Here is an 18,571-nt window from a genome sequence, read left to right as displayed (position 1 = left end):
AGGCACACAGTGACGGTACACAACCCCATTAGAGAAGGTATACAGTGATGGGTACACAACTTAACTAGAGAAGGCACACAGTGACTGGTAAACATCTCCACGAGAGAGGCCACACAGTGATGATACACAAACCTACAAAAGACTGCACACAGTGATTTTACACCACCCCACGACAGAAGGCACACAGTGATTGTACACAACACCTCAAGAGAAGATGTACTGAAGGTTGGGGCCTGGAGATGGGCAAGGAGACCAACATATGGGATGTATAAGACAAGTGTCTATGACTCTGCAGCAAGCAAGAGTCTCGAAATTATGATCAGATATGTGACTGTAGTCTGAGAATCAATGACCCTACAATTAATGCTTTGATTCACAAGACTAGCCTCTGGGTGTGGTGACTGGGGAATGACTCCTGGGACAAATGGGCAGTCCCCTTTGCGATAGAAAGAAAGCAGTAAGGAGTTCTCTCTGGGCCTTCCATGTCAAAGAAAAAGGACAACCGAAGTTTCTTAAAATTTCTAGATGATAGGGAACAGGATGAAGATTGAGTTCAGATGCAGGATGCAAAGTAGCACTTGCTTAGTGCAGAAGCTTGTGGGCACCCCTCTTAATATCTAAATTGAATGCAGGGGCATTCAACCCTCTGGAATTGTCTCCCCAAATACCCTCTAGGCTTCTGTGGTGCAGGGGGCCCACAGAGTATCAACAGACGAAGCTTTTGAAATGTCAGCCGATACCCTACAAATGGGCTGCATATTTTCTCCTTTGCCCAAGGCGACCGTAAAGGGTGACTGGCAATAACTGAGGAAGATGGGCTGCTCTGCTAAACCATTTCCAACTCAGCTTTCAATATTTACAAGATGGCCGATTGAGTACCAGAGCTTGTAAAACAAGCACTGGTACTCAATCGGCCATCTAGTTCACTGCAGGAAGTGTCTTGATTACCAACAGGGAGAAAATCCATACACATACTTATTCATAATTTAGATTCCTGTGGAAAATTCTGAATCTCGCCACATTTTTCTTAACACTTGCTGATAAAAGTAGTACTAGGTGGGGCGCTTTTGTTTATGCAAGATGGAGGGAGTTGATTTGTTTTTTGAGGAACTAATGTCTTCTCCTTGCTCTGCGGATACTAATAGTGCTTTCTAACGCACCAAGCACGCTATGGTTACTAGAAAACCTCCTACACGCTTTTTGTGTGGATAACCTCAGAAAAATATATTTGCATTCAAGTGCCTAATGTTACTCAAATTTGTGTGAGGTAGCTCACAGGTGTATAGTATTATTTTCCGTGGATTTTGTTTAACCTCACCCAATGCAGCAAAATTCACATTACATGGGTAAAGCGATATTGGAAATAGTTACAGATGTAGCAAATAAAGTTCCACTTTAGCAATGTGATTGATATGAAGAAACGAGCACTTTGCGTACAGGGCACTTGCCCGCAACGTAAGTGATTTAGAGCCTCTTCCCCGAACTGCGTGTATTGTCTGCTGCAGCAGTGTTACTTCCTGTTTTCGGTGTTTCTTCTTATAATGTTATTAACACAAGTATTTGGAAGTTCTTTACTTGATTGAGGGCATCTTAATGTGCACACATTCAACTAGCTGAAGTCTCTGCTTAGTGGATGGTGCCGCATGGGTTATTTGTCCGCAATTTGAAAACGATAAAAAAATTAAGAGTTGGGAGGCTCTCTTTGAGAGTTTCTCATGCTTTTATGAGGATACTCTAAATTATATAATGGCATGGATCAATTTCTGTTGTCACTTGTTTAAGGCCTCGGCGGGAGTTGCAGAACCCGAATAGGCCTGACTCCAGGTGAAGGAACGTCATTAGAAATTAAAATGGCGGCCTGTTGCTGGTTTGGCCCAGGATTGCTGGCAGGAAACAGCAATGGCTAGAGAAAGCTGTTCGGGCATGTTTTGTCTACATGTCTGCAAGGGAACTGCCCCCTAAGAGAAGCGAAAGCTTGTTAAGAAGAAATAGAATTTAGTCTTGTTATGTTATGTTAATAAGAGCTTATAAAGCGCACGGTCACCATAAGTTTTCATGGCGCTGATCATTAAGTGTGTCACGGCGGGAAGAGATATGCGTAGGTTTGCGCAAACAGCCAGGTCTGAGAGCCTTTCTAAACCCCATCAAGTTATCCTGCATCCTGATGTCCAATGGTAATGGTCTTCTTTTTTTAATTTTTTTTTTTTATTAAATTGCTCCAATGTATTGGTAGTGGCTTGGTTTACACAACTTAGGAATCCAATTTACAGAGTGTTCATAAACTATAACTAAATAGTCAAAAGTAAGTTCCTGTCGGTGGGGTCATACGGGGCTGGTATTTGGGGATATTCGCATTTAGATACTCTCCTACTCACAGAACACCGCTCTAGCTGCAGATTATGGTCAGTACCAAGAAGCACTGCATCTGTCACTGGGCATGAGGAAATAGGTCCATCTTGTATTCAGGATGCGCTTAGTCTGACTCTGTTGATTTTGTGGATACCTTTTTGGGCTAAGCAAGAAGCGGGGTCGGCTTGAGTATTTTTAACTGATTGTTTATTATTAGATAATGTGTATTAAAACCAGGTTTTTCGAGAGTAACCACCTGCTTGACATCACCCAAACGGGCTTCCGTCCCAAGCATGGTACGGAAACGGCTTTGGTGGCAGTCACAGAGGAAGCTAGGCGGATCCTAGATCAGGGGGGATCAGTGGCAATGATCCTCCTTGACCTGAGCGCCTCCTTTGACACTGTGAACCACAAAATCCTCCTTCACCGTCTCCTGAGCCTGGGAATATCAGGAGAAGCCCTAGCCTGGCTTAAGTCCTTCTTAAAAGACCGTACTTTCCGAGTTTTCGAAGGCGCCTCAGTCTCCTCAAGCAAGCCTCTGGGGTGTGGAGTGCTGCAGGGCTCTTCACTAAGCCCCACGCTCTTCAACGCATACATGAGACCACTGGCAGAGATTGTTCGTCCGCATGGTATTAAGATCATCACCTATGCGGAAGACACCCAGCTAGTGGTCTCCCTTGAGCACAAAAACAGTCAACAAGCACAAACCAGCCTGGCTCCCTGCTTGGAACAGGTAAAGAGCTGGATGACGAAGTCATGCTTAAAGCTTAATGGAGATAAAACCGAGGTTATGCTCCTCGGCCCCCCGACCCCCTACAGCATAGAACTCCTGTGGTCTCCCAGCTTAGGCACCCCCTCAGTACCCAGAGATTACATAAAAAGCCTCGGAATCTGGTTAGATAAATCACTGACATTTAACACTCAAGTCACCAAACTGTCAGCATCATGCTTTGGGCTAATCAGGATGATGAAAAAAATCCTCCCACTTCTCCCTTTCGAGGCAAAACAGGTAGTCATCCAGGGCCTAATTCAGTCCCGTATTGACTACAGTAACGCCCTGTATTTAGGTGCTCCTGAATACTGTTTAAACAAACTTCAGCAGATCCAAAACTGTGCAGCTCGCACACTCCTTGGAATCCCTCGCAGAAACTCCATAGGGCCCGGCTTGAAAACTCTCTGCACTGGCTTCCTGTGAGAGAAAGAATTAAGTTCAAGGCCATGTGCATCACCCACCAAGCCTTCTGGAAAGCCGGCCCTGTGATGAACCATTCTTTGGTCACTCCTTATCACCCCAAAAAAGAGCTTCGATCCTCCAAAGCCTTCCTAGCCGCTGTTCCACAGATACGAAGATCTACAGCAGGAGGCCGATCTTTCTCCTACAATTCAGCCAAACTGTGGAACTCCCTCCCCCTTCACATAAGGTCCAATCCCAACTTACTAACCTTTCGCAAACAATTAAAAACCTTCCTCTTTAACTAAAATACCCACACCCTCAATGATCTAACTCAGCAGACAGTTCATTCTATGCACTAGCGCCTGGACGCCTCAGGCAGCTGTTTGCGCTCTATAAAAATTCTTTTCATTTCATTTCATTCATTTCATTTCATTTCATTATTGTATCCCGCCGCTTGCTTTTGTTAAAAGGATGTTTTATCAATTGAGTCTACTAGAATTGTATGATAACCCTGGGGCGATTGTTATGAGTTATAAAGAAAGAATCGTGTGGAGCTAAGGAGGGGACAAGTATCTACCTAGTCAAATATCACTGAATATTTTGCTATTTGCATAATAATAGGATCAGAACTTTATTTATAATTTATAATTAATTCCAGTCAGCGTTTCTCTTAACTCATTTTAGACTGAGCACAGTGTACTTTATTATAGCTTTTCCTCTCCAGGGGACATTCTTTAGAACTTTTCCCCCACGATCCTGTGATGGCCTAGCCAACCGCAGAAAGAACAATTGATGGATGAAATGCTAAACAATGTCAACCCCCGCCCCCGCACCAGTCAGAGACCTGGGCAGAAATCCATCATCTTTTTGCTCACAACGCCATACCAGTTTGGACCTAGCCATATTCAAATCAGTTTTGACCCTGCTCCCCGAGGGCACAGTCCAGCCTGAAATGCCATGCCAGGTCATTCCTGGACAAGAAACAAGCATCCTAGCCCAGTGTCTGAGTATCACCACTCATCAGCCAGGATAGCTTGAATCCAGTGGCATGCTTGCTTCGGGTCCAGGGAGGACTTGGCCTGGCAGTTCATGCTGGGCTGTACCCAGGGGGAGCAGGGTCTAGATTGATTTGCATACGGTTGGGTTCATACTGCGGTGGCATGGTTTGCAAAAAACTATGAATTTATGCCCAGATCTCTGACTGGGAGTGAGTGTTTTGACATTGATCAGCATTCCATCCATCAATTGTTCTTTTTGAATTTGTCACCCCAGGTGGGTTGGGGATGTCCAGCCCTGGGTCCCCTGCTCGCCATGCCAGTGGGTTCAAACTATCCTGGCTGTTGAGGGGTGATACCCCAAAACCGGTCCTGGGATGCTTTTTTCCAGTCCAGGGAGAACCTGGCTTGGCAGTTTGTGCTAGACTGTTCCGATGAGGAGCAGGGTCAAGACTAATTTGCATATGGCTGGTTCCAAACTGGTGTGGTGAGCAAAAATCTATGGATTTAGGCACAAATCTCAGACTGGGGTGGTGAGTGTTTGACATTGTTCAGCTTTCCGTCCATCTATTGTTTTTTTTTTTTTTTTTGCATTGGCCCAAGTAGCCTAAGCACGTCACTTTATGCTTTTTTGCCCATTATACTCCACGCCCGCCTGTCATTTTTGATTCCCGTTTTTCACAAAGCTAACATCAGATAATACAAGTTAGCACTGACATGCCTGCAGAAATTAGATACTCCTACCATTTGCTTTGCTGTTTTACATTTTTTAAGAAGGGCTATGATCACTAGGAAAATATTTGATTTAGAATTGTGTATTTCATAAGGTTTTAATCTTAGATCTTAAACTAATTGCACTGTTTTCTTTCTGTAAAATATGATTAATATTGTATTCTATCTATTGTCATGTGATTATTGTGTTTACTTTGTTCTTTTATGGCTATTTTATGACCGAATAAAGATTGTATGAACCAAACTGAAGTGAATTGAATAATCACATATAGTTTTCTTATTGGCTTTGGAAGGTAGATGTCTGAAACAAACTTCCCAAGTTAAAAAACCAAGAGCACGAATTTTGATAAGCAGTCATTCCACTTGAACCATCGGTCACTAACCAGTAAATGAAGGCAACGATTGATCCTCTAGCCTTGTGACGTCCCAGCGCAAAGTAAAACATTTTGATGAGCAGACAGGCACAAGTTTGCACTATTGCTTCTCTACAGACTCGGTTAAACAAGCATTTGCAATACAATAGGTCTCACATTTATGTGAGTTTAAGCTATTGTCATTGTAAATGACAATGCATTTTATTTATGTTTTAAAAACAAAAATAAAAGGCATTGTTATTTGCAATGTCAATATCTCAAACTCGCGTAAATGAGACCTATTGCATTGCAAATGCTTCTTAGATTAGTGCGGAGAAACACTCCCTTTCGGCCCGAATGGCAAACTAATTAAATAAACAAGCGCGGCTGCTAAAGTAAAAGTGGACCGAGTTGCAAATAAAAAAAAATAAAAAGTGCATACCGATTTATGGAGGAGACCGTGTAACGCCACAAGTAAAAGATCCAATCCTCATGGGGGTAACGAAAGGCGACAGGGTGGTAACGAGGAGGGACTAACAAGCCTCATTATCAATTGGAAGCCAGCTTTTACCAAGGTCCATGACACCAGCCAATGAAAAATATGGGAGGAGAGTAGGCGAGCCTTCCACAGCATACTAGACTACTGCATGCCTCGCAGAGCGAGCAGCACATGCGCACTGCAACGCTAGGCTTGACCTAAAAACATCTAACTGAAAATCTAATTGTCACTTGTTTATTGACTTAGGATAAAGCTCCAAAATAGAAAGACTACAAAAATGGTATGAATCCCGTCTAATTAAAGGCTCACTAATTTCCAAGGGATAATACCCAGAAATCACTTGAATACAAATTATTCCTCAATTTTTGCGAACAGGTAAACCCGTTCCTGGCATCTACAAGTCACTTACTCAAGAAGGGTTGATGCAAAAGACTGGTACACCACTCTGACCTAATTGAGATGACTGGATTTCCCAAATGAGATTTGGGAACAACTCTGAAAACTGGAGAAATCTCATGTACCCAGTCACAGGAGTCTGGGTTGGAGGATTCTAATCTGTGGAACGTGTTCCAATAGTGTGCTTCAAATATTACCTATCCAACATTCTATAGCAGCATTCTTGTGCTTCTGAACAAAAAGGGGTCAATGAAGACTCAACTTTTTATTGACCGGTCTGCTTCAATGATTCAAATGCAAAAAATATTCACCAAAATCATCTTAGAGTATGAGCTGCGGGGTCTATGGCAAATTCAGACTCTTTCCCAAGGAGGCTTAGTTAATAGTCCTGGGGAAGGCTTAGGTCACGGTTAATTACAATAGGTCCCGGATATATTGAGTAGTATCTCGTAATTAAATAGGCCCAGCTACAGAGAGATTCGCATTCTGTCATGTTTTGCTTTTATTGTATGTACCTCGGTGTTCAGCTCGGGGGAATGGCTATGACCGCATTATATCTGTGCCCAATCTGGCACACCTGTTCCACGAATTTATTAGCATTTAATTAACTCAAGTGAAGTAATTTTGGGGAGACCAACTAACAAATTGTCAACATCCAAGCTAAGGGCATAGTGTGCCTGGTGGCTCCCTTGATATTCAATATTTACATCAGTGCCCTACCTAAGCAGCTGCCAAAAAAAGTGCAGATGTGCTAAATATAGAAGAAAGTAATATTTTGGGTGAAATCCTTTGCTTACAAGAACCCCAAAAATCAATCTCTACAAAGTAGATTACTAGAAGAAAACCTAAATTTAAAAAATCAGAAACCAAGGTACTTGTAGGAGGCCAAAGAAACACCGCAGTAAAGTATAGTAGCAGTAGAGAAAGTAAATCTTTTCAACTGCTTGACCTCATGATCTCGGATTCATTTGTCTGGGATACCTACACAAATGGCTCATTGAAGCAACAAAAACATGGAATAGATTAGGGGTATAGCAGGGCTCAGCAAAATATGGGCCTGGCGGGGATGTACCCTGAAATACTGAACTTCTCGGTGGACAATACCACAGCATACGGGATAGCAGTATTGCTGACTGGAATACATATAGAATGCATGTCTTGAACATTTGATGAATGGGACGTTTGACCATGACAAGATTTTACATTTTAGAAACACTAGAACTAGCAAAGAGGAGGAAAAGGAAACAAGACGTCAAGTACTCCAGCGAATGCAAACACTGAGAATGTGCACCTTGGCACTTTCTTTGTGAGACAAAGTGAAGCTCACCTCAAGAGTAACAAAGGTATTTTACCCGAGAACATAATAGTGATGGTAGACAGTTTAGAGGGTACATGTGTAGAAATGAAATGTCCAAATGAGAAAGGGACAATCACAGCAAGGCTAACAATTCATGCCAGTAGTAAAAGTATAACAGGGAGATAACATAAGGTTCTGGTGAAGATGCTTGTAAATCTCCATTCGCAGCTACTTTTTTTTGTTAATTTTCCTTTTCCCCCCCCCCATCAGTGTCACTCCTTTATCTCACAATTATATCTATTTTTATATTGAAGTATTCGACTCTGATATAAGAGGGTAATTGAAACAACATATATAATAAAAGAAACAAAGCCCAGCCAAAAGTGAAAAGGAACTTTCCAAAATATGATACAACTATCAAGACACTTAAGTGCAGTGATCCACATGACACCCACCTCGTTGGATCAAACCTTTGGAACAGTCATGGCATATTTCATATATTGTGTAGGCTTACAAGTGGATAATATTAGTTCCTCTAATTGTGTTTGTCTTACATGGTAATGAACTTCCATTCTTGGCTTAAGCTTCGCACAAAAATGTGTTTGGCGTTCATAAATAAGGTTGCTGCTTGTACCTTTTGTTATTGTCATAACCCCCTGATGGTTAATCTTGAAGATATGGAAGAGCTCTCTGCACTTTTTATTTTGATCACACACACTTCTGTTATTTTCTTCAATGGATCTTTGAAAAAAACTTTGTTTTTTTAAGTTGTGGTATACTGTACCAGTGAGGTTGAAGTAGACCGAATATTTTTGTCTGGAGTACATTTTGCATCCATCTAAATATAGCTACAATAATATGTTTTAGGCGATTGTGCATCAATTATCAGTTTAATGTTCTTGAACACTTATTGTGTGAAACCGATTCAAATATCGCAGTAAAAGAGAAAGATTCACTCCAAGCTTGAGACCTTGTCCTTAATTTCAAACCCTTCCTTCTTCCATCTAAGAATTTTTGTTTCTCCAAATTAAAGTTCTGCAAGCCTCTTTGTTTTTAACAGTAGTCCATCTTTACAGCAGTTTTGTGCATGGGGGCGGGTCCCATAAAAACACTATCTGCTTCTTTTCCTTAGTAAAGAAGTCTCCCCATCGTAGCACGAGTACATCTAGCATTATGGTTAATGGAAGAGTAGTTAGCACTTTTATTTCCTATGGATTGTTTTGGCACTGTTGTAGAGCTCAATCTCTCACATTTGCCTCATGTGGTCTTCAAAGATTAAGTTTGATCAGTGGTTTCCCTTTGGTGATCCAAAGTTACTCTGTGCAAGCTGATGTATGTAGTGATACTTATACAGCGCCAACCTAGCAGGGGAGCAGTTCAGCACGGAACAAGGGCTGGAGCCCTGGGATAAGTACGTCATAATTGACTATCAGACGAATCACATGTAGATTTTTACTGTAAATGGTGTTAGTTCTCAGTGAAGGGCTGAGCATTCAATTTCTATCTTTCTGAATGACCTCTGTACCAATGGAGCTGCGGCACACTGTCGATACTCCTTCCAGAAGTTACATTCTTGCGATATTGCACCTGACAAGGCAACACGCCCCCACTCCTATATCCTCCAAAGTTGAAGAAGAAAGCACTTTCAAAGAGAGTTGGAATGGTTTCCTCCGAAAATATTTCTTAATGCCTTTCTCTCCTGTGCCTAAAAGTCTTATAGATTATTATGCATATTACATTGAATGTGTTTTTCATTGTTGCCTGCGCTATCCTGTTCAGATTACTTTTATGCTAAAATGTGTGTAATGTTCGTCTTCAACTTTATTTCCAATTAAGATTAATTTTAATGGCATTATGCGAGAGCAATAGATCGGTGTCTCTCTCTTTTTTTAAATGGCATTATAAGAGGGTCATAGGCATCTTTGTCTCTGTCTCTGTCTCACTCTCTCTCTCTCTCTCTCTCTCTCTCTCTCTCTCTCTCTCTCTATATATATATATATATATATATATATATATATATATATATATTTTCGTTCGCACCTTTTGTTAATCCAAAAGAATACCAGGACACGCAGGCGTGTACTCAGCAAGTTTTAATGGGCAAGGTCACGCCACACCAACGCGTTTCGCTTTGCAGCTTTATCACGATAATCGTGAATTGACATCGTGATAAAGCTGCAAAGCGAAACGCGTTGGTGTGGCGTGACCTTGCCCATTAAAACTTGCTGAGTACACTCCTGCGTGTCCTGGTATTCTTTTGGATTAACAAAAGGTGCGAACGAATTTATTGGTTTACGGAGCCCATCCAGGACCGCCGCGTTAGAAGCACCGGACTTCCGTAATCTTTGGCTGTGGATATATATATATATATATATATATATATATATATATATATATATATATATATATATTCACTGAAAAAACCATAGGTTTCACACATGTTATAGTTAGCTGGACATTTCACTCGTACAAAACCATTGAAATTCCCCCGTTATAGTTAGTTCAGCTAACTATAACTCGCGCGCCCGCAATCCACTGCTGATGACGTCACATATTACATCACTGATGACATGGTCAGTGACATCACTCATTACATCACTGATGACATCTCAAATGACATCACTGATGACATCATCCATTGAGTATGTGTTTCTGAACAATTTTAATATGTTTAATATATATAGGGAAAGGCCTGTTGAAGAATAAGTGGGTGTACAAGTGTGTAAATGGATGATTTTCTGTGGTGCGTAACTGACTCTATAAGTGAGTCATTAAATGTATCTTACTGCAGACTAGTGACTAAACTGTGTAAATGTCTGTATGTGTCTGTATGTTGGTGTATAAGTGGCTGCATGTTTTTGTGAATAGCTATATGAGTGTCTATATGAGTTAATGATTGCTTGTCTCAGTATCTGTATGGGTTCCTGAGTGTTTGTGTAGGTAGGGTGTGTGTGACTCTATGCATAGATGTGTGAGTGGGTGATTCTATGGGTGCATGGTTTTAAGAGTGCATCTGTGATGGACTGTATGTTTGAGTGAGTGTATGTATGGGTGTGTTAGGGATTGAATGTATATCTCAGTGGTACATTTGTGACTAACTACATATGTGAAAGGCAGTATATATGCGTGTAAGAGTATATAAGTGGGTAGATGTGAGAGTGTGTGATTGTGACAGTGACTGTATGGATGATTGTGTGCTTGTATCAATGATTCTATAAGAGTGTAAGAATGTGATACTATTTTTATGAGTAAGTGAACTTGAGTGTGTTTAACTGTATAGGTGAGTAAATTGGACTGTCTTTAATTACTTGCACGACTGACTAGGTGTGTCAGTACCTCAATGGATGATTGGCGGTTTGTGAGTGTCTATATAGGTGTATAAATGCATATGATAGTCTTGTACGGAGTGACTGTAAGTATGAGTGACTGTACAGGTGAATGAGTGGAGGTGTATGTAGACCTAACAGTTAATAAGTGGGTATGTAGTTATTGGTATTGGAGTATGTATGGTTTTCAGAATGGAACTCTGAAATTTTGAGTCGGTGTATCAAAGGTTATATTAGGGTGTGAGAAGATGCACTAATTTATCACATGGATGATGTCATTTGAGATGTCATCAGTGATGTCATCAGTGATGTCATCAGTGATGTCACTGACCATGTCATGAGTGATGTAATATGTGACGTCATCAGCAGTGGATTGCGGGCGCGCGAGTTATAGTTAGCTGAACGAACTATAACGGGGGAATTTCAATGGTTTTGTACGAGTGAAATGTCCAGCTAACTATAACACCCCTGAAACCTATGGTTTTTTCAGTGAATTTGTAAGGTTTTTTAAATGCTAATTCCTAACTATAACGTGTGTGAAACCTATGGTTTTTTTCAGTGAATTTGCAAGGTTTTTTAAATGCTAATTCCTAACTATAACGTGTGTGAAACCTATGGTTTTTTCAGTGGATTTGCAAGGTTTTTTAAATGCTAATTTATGAATGTTTTATTATATTTTTTATTTATTTATTTTACAATATGCTACCTATGTATATATTTATAGATTTACTGTATCCTGCAATATGGAATGGCTCAGCTTTTTTTTTTTTTTTTAGATATAGTTGAACAGCATAGTTAATAACTTCTATAAACCTCTAAACATTGTTTTTTTTTTTTTAAGGGTTTTTGACCGTGCGCGCATGTGGCTTGCATGCGTACGTGCTCCGTGTGCGCATGCGTACGTCATTTACGTGCGCATTCGTTCTTCGTGCGTGATGCGTACGCGCGTGCTCCGTACGTGCATGCGCGTGTGCTCCTTTCGCGCATGCGCGCGTGCTCCTTTCGCACATGCGCGCGTGCTCTGTATGCGCGTGCTTCATGCGCGCGTGCTCCGTACGCGCATGCGCGCGTGCTTCGTACGCGCGTGCTCCGTCCGCGCATGCGCGCGTCCTATGTACGCGCATGCGTGCAAGTCATGTGATCAAGAAACAAACACTTTTCATTGGTTTATAGTAGTTTCAGTTCCAGAAACTTCCAACATCACACCCACTCCCCTCATTATTACTTCTGATTCCCTGGGAGAAGGAGCTGAGCAGCTTTTCTAGTACTTCAGTACTTCAGAATGGCGTAGCAGCAGTCATCTTCTGGAAGTGAGCAGGAGACCCTTGTGAGACAGAGACAGAGGAAACAGAAAGACTCTTTTATATGGCAATTTTTTACATTTCCAAAGGGGCAGAAGAAAGTGAATGCTCCCAAAGTCACATGCACTCTTTGTGATCGTGTCTTATCAAGAGGAGATCCTAAAAAGAAATACTCTTTTAGTATCTTCACTATGATCAGGCACGTTAGAGATGTACATCCTGTGGCTTATGCTCGAGCTGCTAGAGAAAACCCTCCAGCAGCTCAGCCGAGCACATCCGCAGCAGCTCAGCCGAGCACATCATCGGCAGCTCAGCAGAGCACTTCATCTGCGGCGGCAGCTTCACCTTCTACGGTTCCTCTGGATATACACCCTCTGTTTGAGAGGGTGCATATGCGGTGCAACTCGTGTCATGCTCTTATCTCTTATGCGGACACCAGCATTCCGCTAATAGAGAGGAAGATACAGCAGCACACGTGTGACACCCTATAATTTTTGCCATGTCTTTTTTTTCCTCTGTCCCTCAATTAACACAACAGCTCTTTTTAGAGCCACCTAACATCTAAACACTTATTTTTCTTTTTATTCTATTTCTTTTGGTTTTTTTTCCTGCCGTGCGCGCACGGTACGCGCACCCCGTGATTTTTTTATAAAAAATAAAATGTTTTTTTCACCCTTTATGGTCCTTCAGGAACCTCCTGACAAAAGCTAGGGGATCAGGAACTCTGTACCCTACCCCCTTTTCACGTTCTCCACCTTTCTTTTAAATGGAAACACACATTTCTTGTTTTTGCATATTTTAACCCTTTCCAAATGATTTCTACCCCCAACATGACTTCTGCCTGCTAGCATAGCATTAGATCATGGAACACTGGTGTGTGCAGAGACGTTCAGCACATAATGTTTCTAATCCAAAGAGCAACATTGCTTATCTTTTCAAACCTAACAGCAAATCCATAGTAATGTTCTGTTGGAACACATTTTTCTGAACCAATACAAAACATGCTTTTAAAAATTTAAACATACAGCCTAGTTTTTTGTGTAGAATGGTCTGAAGCAGCCAATGAGCTCTTTTTAGTTAAAAAAAAGTATGTAAGCCTCCATTTTACAACTATCTTTCTTTTCATATTGCCATTCTACTGAAAAACACCTTCAGAGTGCATCCAGATCTCCTCCTCACTCCCTCAAATACACTGCTGTTCTACCATTTTCAAGTAAAATTGATTGCATCCAGATCTCCTTGAAAGATGTTCACAGTGTGGATTGTAGGTCATAGCTATGTCTTCTGGAGTGAAATGTATGCAGAAAAAGAGGTATTTTATAAGACCTTGCTTTGCCAAATGTAGACATTAAATGGATTGGCCAGAGAGGGTTAAAGTGGCACCAATTAATGCCTTTGGTGAAATCCTTTCTACATCTCCCACAGCCTAACCTTATAATTGTGCACTGTGGTGGAAATGACCTAGGCACTTTAACTGGGGTAGGTCTGGAAATGCTTGTTAAGGACACCTTTGTGCAATTGATGTCACTTTTTCCACAAACTACCTTTGATTCTAATATATGCCAAAGGCAAAAGTGGAACTGGTCCAACCAATATTGTCCGCAGATTGACAAAGCAAGAAAGCACGTCAATAAGTCTGTTTCTGCTTTCCTCAGAGACTATGGTATGGGTTCTATATACCACAACAACTTGCGTTACAACATGCAAGGCATTTATAGAGGAGACTGTGTTCATTTCACAGATGAAGGCAACAGAGTCTTCCTCTTGAACTTTAGACTCTGCATCGGTACTTACTTGTAGGTACAAGAAAACACTCCATGAACACAACGGCTTTTTAGAGCCAACCAACATCTAAACACTTAAACTTGATTTTTAATTCTATTTTTTGTTTTTTTTGCCGCCGTGCGCGCCCCGTACGCGCACCGTGCTCGCACCCCGCGATATTTTTTTAATTTTTTTTTTTTTTGTGACCTAAGGGGTCTTTCATGGTCCCCCTGAGAAGGCTTAGGGGGTCAGGGACTCTCTACCCTGCCCCCTTTTCACGTTCTCCACTTGTGTTTTTAGCTCTCTTCTGTCTCTAAAACTCAAAATGGCGGCTGGGGGTGCACGCACCGTGCACGCACCCCGCGATTTTTTGAAAAAAATAAATAAATAAATTCACCCTTCAGGGTCCTTCAGGGACCCCCTGACAAAGGCTAGGGGGTCAGGAACTCTATACCCTGCCCGCTTTTCACGTTCTCCACCTTTCTTTTACCCTGTCACACACACAACACACAAAATGGCGGCCGACACTTCCTGATTTCAACCGATTCGAATGTTGACTGTCATGAATCCATTAATCAGAATTACGCGCGCACGGTGCGCGGCTATAGATATATATGTGCTTTTAACTGCAATTTTCTCAGGAAATACTGAACAGATTGACTCCATATATGCAAAAGGCACATGCCTGACCTGAGGACTACCTCTTTGCCAAATTTCTAGTAATTCTGTTCAGCCGTTCGGGCTGTACCTTCGACTAAAGGTCCTATGGGAAAATGCATGGGGAAAACGCGTTTTGGGACCCCCCTTTTTTCTCGGCCCCCGCTTGACGAATCCCCCCAAAACTTTCAGGGTAGGAGCTGAGCAGAGCGCCCCATTAGTTTTGAAAATTTTGCGAGGATTGGTCAACCGGCGCCAAAGTTATTCAAAATAGAATTTTCAGATTTCCTATGGAAACACAGTCCTAACTATAACTATCTACTGGCGACCGCCAGTAGATAATATCTAAATATACATATATCTATATATATATATATATATATATATATATATCTTGAATTGGTCTCTTTTTATTTGTATTTATGCTTTCATTTGAAGGGAAGGCCCAGCTCTGGCAGTATTGAGGGACAGTGGAGTCCTCTGGTGAGGAGAATGAGCTACCCAAGGAGGCTCTGTTGGAACCAAGTGTGCACAGATTTCCCCCAATTACTGTAGGAGGGTGGGGGGGGGGGGTACCAAGGCTATACATTGGATTACACCTGGAAAAGAGCCAGGGCTGGACAAGGTGCCTGGGGACCTTTTCAAAGCTAACCAGGCCATTTGGGGCCCATATTTTCCCATGTATTTTAATTGCAATCTGGAAGGTTTACCAACTATGCCCACTCGAACAGGGGCTGAGATTATACCAATCTGCAAGAAAGGTTGATGGCCCCGGCCACCTAATTATCCGCTTATTGACAGTTCCCAAAAACTCTTCTGTCGTATATTGTTGGATAGGCTGTGCAAGTGGGTTGAGGGCATAGATTTTATAAGCCCCCTACAAGCAGGGTTTAGATAGGAGACCAGTATCATCGACCAAGTATTTCGCTTGCAGCTTGTATACTGGACATATGTTGTTCTGGGAGCTGGTCGGCTTTATGTAGTTTTTGTCGACCTCTGTACAGCCTTTGACCTTGTCCCAAGGGAGGCCCTTTGGAAAGTCCTAATTGAACAGAGTACCCAAAGTTATTTAGTGAAGGTAATCAGGAGGCTGCACCAAAAGAATTATGAGCAGGTCAGATATGGCTAACAGGAGGAGCTGACAACATCAATACCAGTCACGAGGTGGGTAAGACAGAGCAATGTTCTTACCCCAACGCTGTTCCTACTATACATTAATGACCTGAGAGCCCAATTAGAGCAGTGCAAACACGACACCTCGAACCTAGCAGTTATGAAGATCCCCGCCCTCATGTTCGCTGACGACACCTTACTGATATTCAAATCCCCTATGGGTATTAAAAATCTTCTGTACCAGTTTGGTGTCTTCTGTGAGCAGAGAGGACTTGAGATCAATCTCCAAAAAAACAAGTACAGGGTTCTTAATCCCAGCCATACAACCCGCCCAAATCCGTCCCAGAGTGGTGTTCTCCTTGAGAGTGTCTGCACTTTTGTGTACTTGGGACTTATCCTGACAGAGAATTTTCAACTGGTCTGCAAGTTGAAAACTAAGCGGGAGCATTTTGAGGGATTTTAAGGGTTCTAGCTTTCGACCTGTATCACCAGCAATTCAAATTTTTAACTCACAAGCATTAGGCGGGTCCTTGTACGGGGGAAAACTTTCGGGGGCATGAGAAGGTCACTGCGCTGGAGATGGGCAAGAATCCTTTAATTCGATGCTTAATGAATCTCCCTGCCAGTACCCCGCTTCTGCCGTTGTGGCTGGACGTTTGCCAAAGATCCACTGCTATAAAAGCAGCCCTTAGACATGGTTTGTACTGGGGACGCCTATTGGTCTCGGTGGACCTTGCCATGTATCGGGCGGGACTGGAGGAGCTCCTCCGGCAGCCCGGGGTCTCTAGGATCCCCTGGGTAGGGCATATCAAGACTTTCCTGACAAAGATGAGATGTGAACACCTATGGTCTAACCTGTGAGCTATGAGTGGTTTGTCAAAGGCTACACTCAAGGGGATGTATTGGACTTACATAGATGGAGAACCTAGCAGGAACACTTTCACTGTCAACTGTAAGTCCTATGACAATGATCCAAATCTGACCTGCCCTTTTTGTCCACAGGTGAAAGAGTATATTAACGATATATTATTTTTCTGTCCGCGCTATTTAAATAGCTGATAGAAGTGGATACTCCCACTGTACCGGAGCATGGGGATTAGGGACTTCAGAGTTGTTTCCAGAATCTTTAGTACTGACACAACACCATTGACTGCGTTTACTCTGTCCCGTTTTCTAATGGGAGTATGGAGAATTAGGCAGGGCAGTGTTGGATCCTGAGTATTGTATTTCTTTTTTTTGTTGTTGGTGATAATGTGATCCATATAAAATTTTAGCCCCACTTTTGACCCCAGCCATACTGTGAAACTCCATGGCTAGTATTATTCTTTGGTTTTAACAAGTAATGTCCATTAGCGGTTTTTTTCATGGTTTTAAAGGATTTTATCAATTTTTATTGTTTTGAAGTTTTATTTGAACTGTATCTGTGTGAATTTCTTGGCAGCCTTTGCGTCACAAAGAAGATAACCCCGATTCTTCAGGCAGCACGACAAACCTTTTTTTAGACCAACCTCTTTTAGGGCTTTTTAGAGGCTTTTGCTGTTGCATAGTTTTACTTGGTTTTAGCGGGAAGTTGACTTTGTCTTTTAGGGCTCCTTCTGACAATTACTAATGTTTTTTATTGCTTACTGTTAGTTCTAACATGTGTTGGTTGTATCTGCCCTTTGCACTTTTATGGCTCTATTGAGCCGAGTAAAGTTTGTTATGATAATTTCTCGTGTGATGCTCCGTGATCAACAGGCTGTTTGCTCTGATTACCTTTATTCGGTTTTCTATTAGGACAAGTCTGTGTTGAAAATTGTCTCATACAATGTAGCTTTGGTATGTTCTTAGTTGGATTTAATTTAATCAGTAATTTTTCGTACTAATTTTCCAAGGTCCACGTTTTCAATTTGGATTTAAATCTCAACAAGTAGGAGAGTTTGAGATTATTCACATTGATCATTTGCCCTCTGAGATGGAAAAGCAATAAATTAGACAAACTTTGGAAAACATGTGGCCACCTAAATGTGAACACTATATAGTTGCATTTTTTTTTCCAAAACGTGTCTGGTGAAAATAAATCACTTCTAACCAGGCAACTGCTGCTAATTAAAGCGAATATAAGAAATAACTAAAATGAAAAGGACACTTGAAACCAGGATACACCACAAAAGGGAAATTAGCTATTTTTAGGTGGTTGTGAAAAATGTGCACAGGTTTTGTGCAGTCATTCAGAGTTAAGGGAGTTAACTTGTAATCTGAATGGCTGAATAACTCAACAGTAGGGGGATCCTTTGCCCCATGCTTTATGCTTTTGTGGGCAGAAGCAAAATGCGATTGTTAATTAAACCAATCAATGGACGAAATGGACGAAATTTGCTGACCAAAAGTCCCTATTATGTTTCTATATCTATGGACTGATGGAAAAGCAATAGACTGGCATACCTCCTTAACCTGTCTTAAGTGCCAGTTCTAACAAGCATTTGCAATGCGGTCGGTCTTGCATTTGCGAGAGTTTAAGCTAATGCCATTGTAAATGACCATGCCTTTTATTTGTTTTTTTTAAAAAGCACTTAAATAAGGCATTGTCATTTACAATGGCAATAACTTAAACTTTTGCAAATGCGAGACCTATT

General features: G+C 41.6%; 1 protein-coding gene across 3 annotated transcripts in view; it reads left to right on the top strand.

Annotated features, from left to right (window-relative positions):
- The window catches only part of LITAF (lipopolysaccharide induced TNF factor), a 121,198-nt gene that overhangs the window by 94,628 nt on the left and 7,999 nt on the right, over positions 1-18,571 (top strand). The window lies entirely within an intron of this gene.

The sequence above is a fragment of the Triturus cristatus genome, chromosome 10, assembly GCF_964204655.1.
Source record: "Triturus cristatus chromosome 10, aTriCri1.1, whole genome shotgun sequence".
Taxonomy (NCBI): Eukaryota; Metazoa; Chordata; class Amphibia; order Caudata; family Salamandridae; genus Triturus; species Triturus cristatus.
This window is presented reverse-complemented; position numbering and strand designations above follow the sequence as displayed.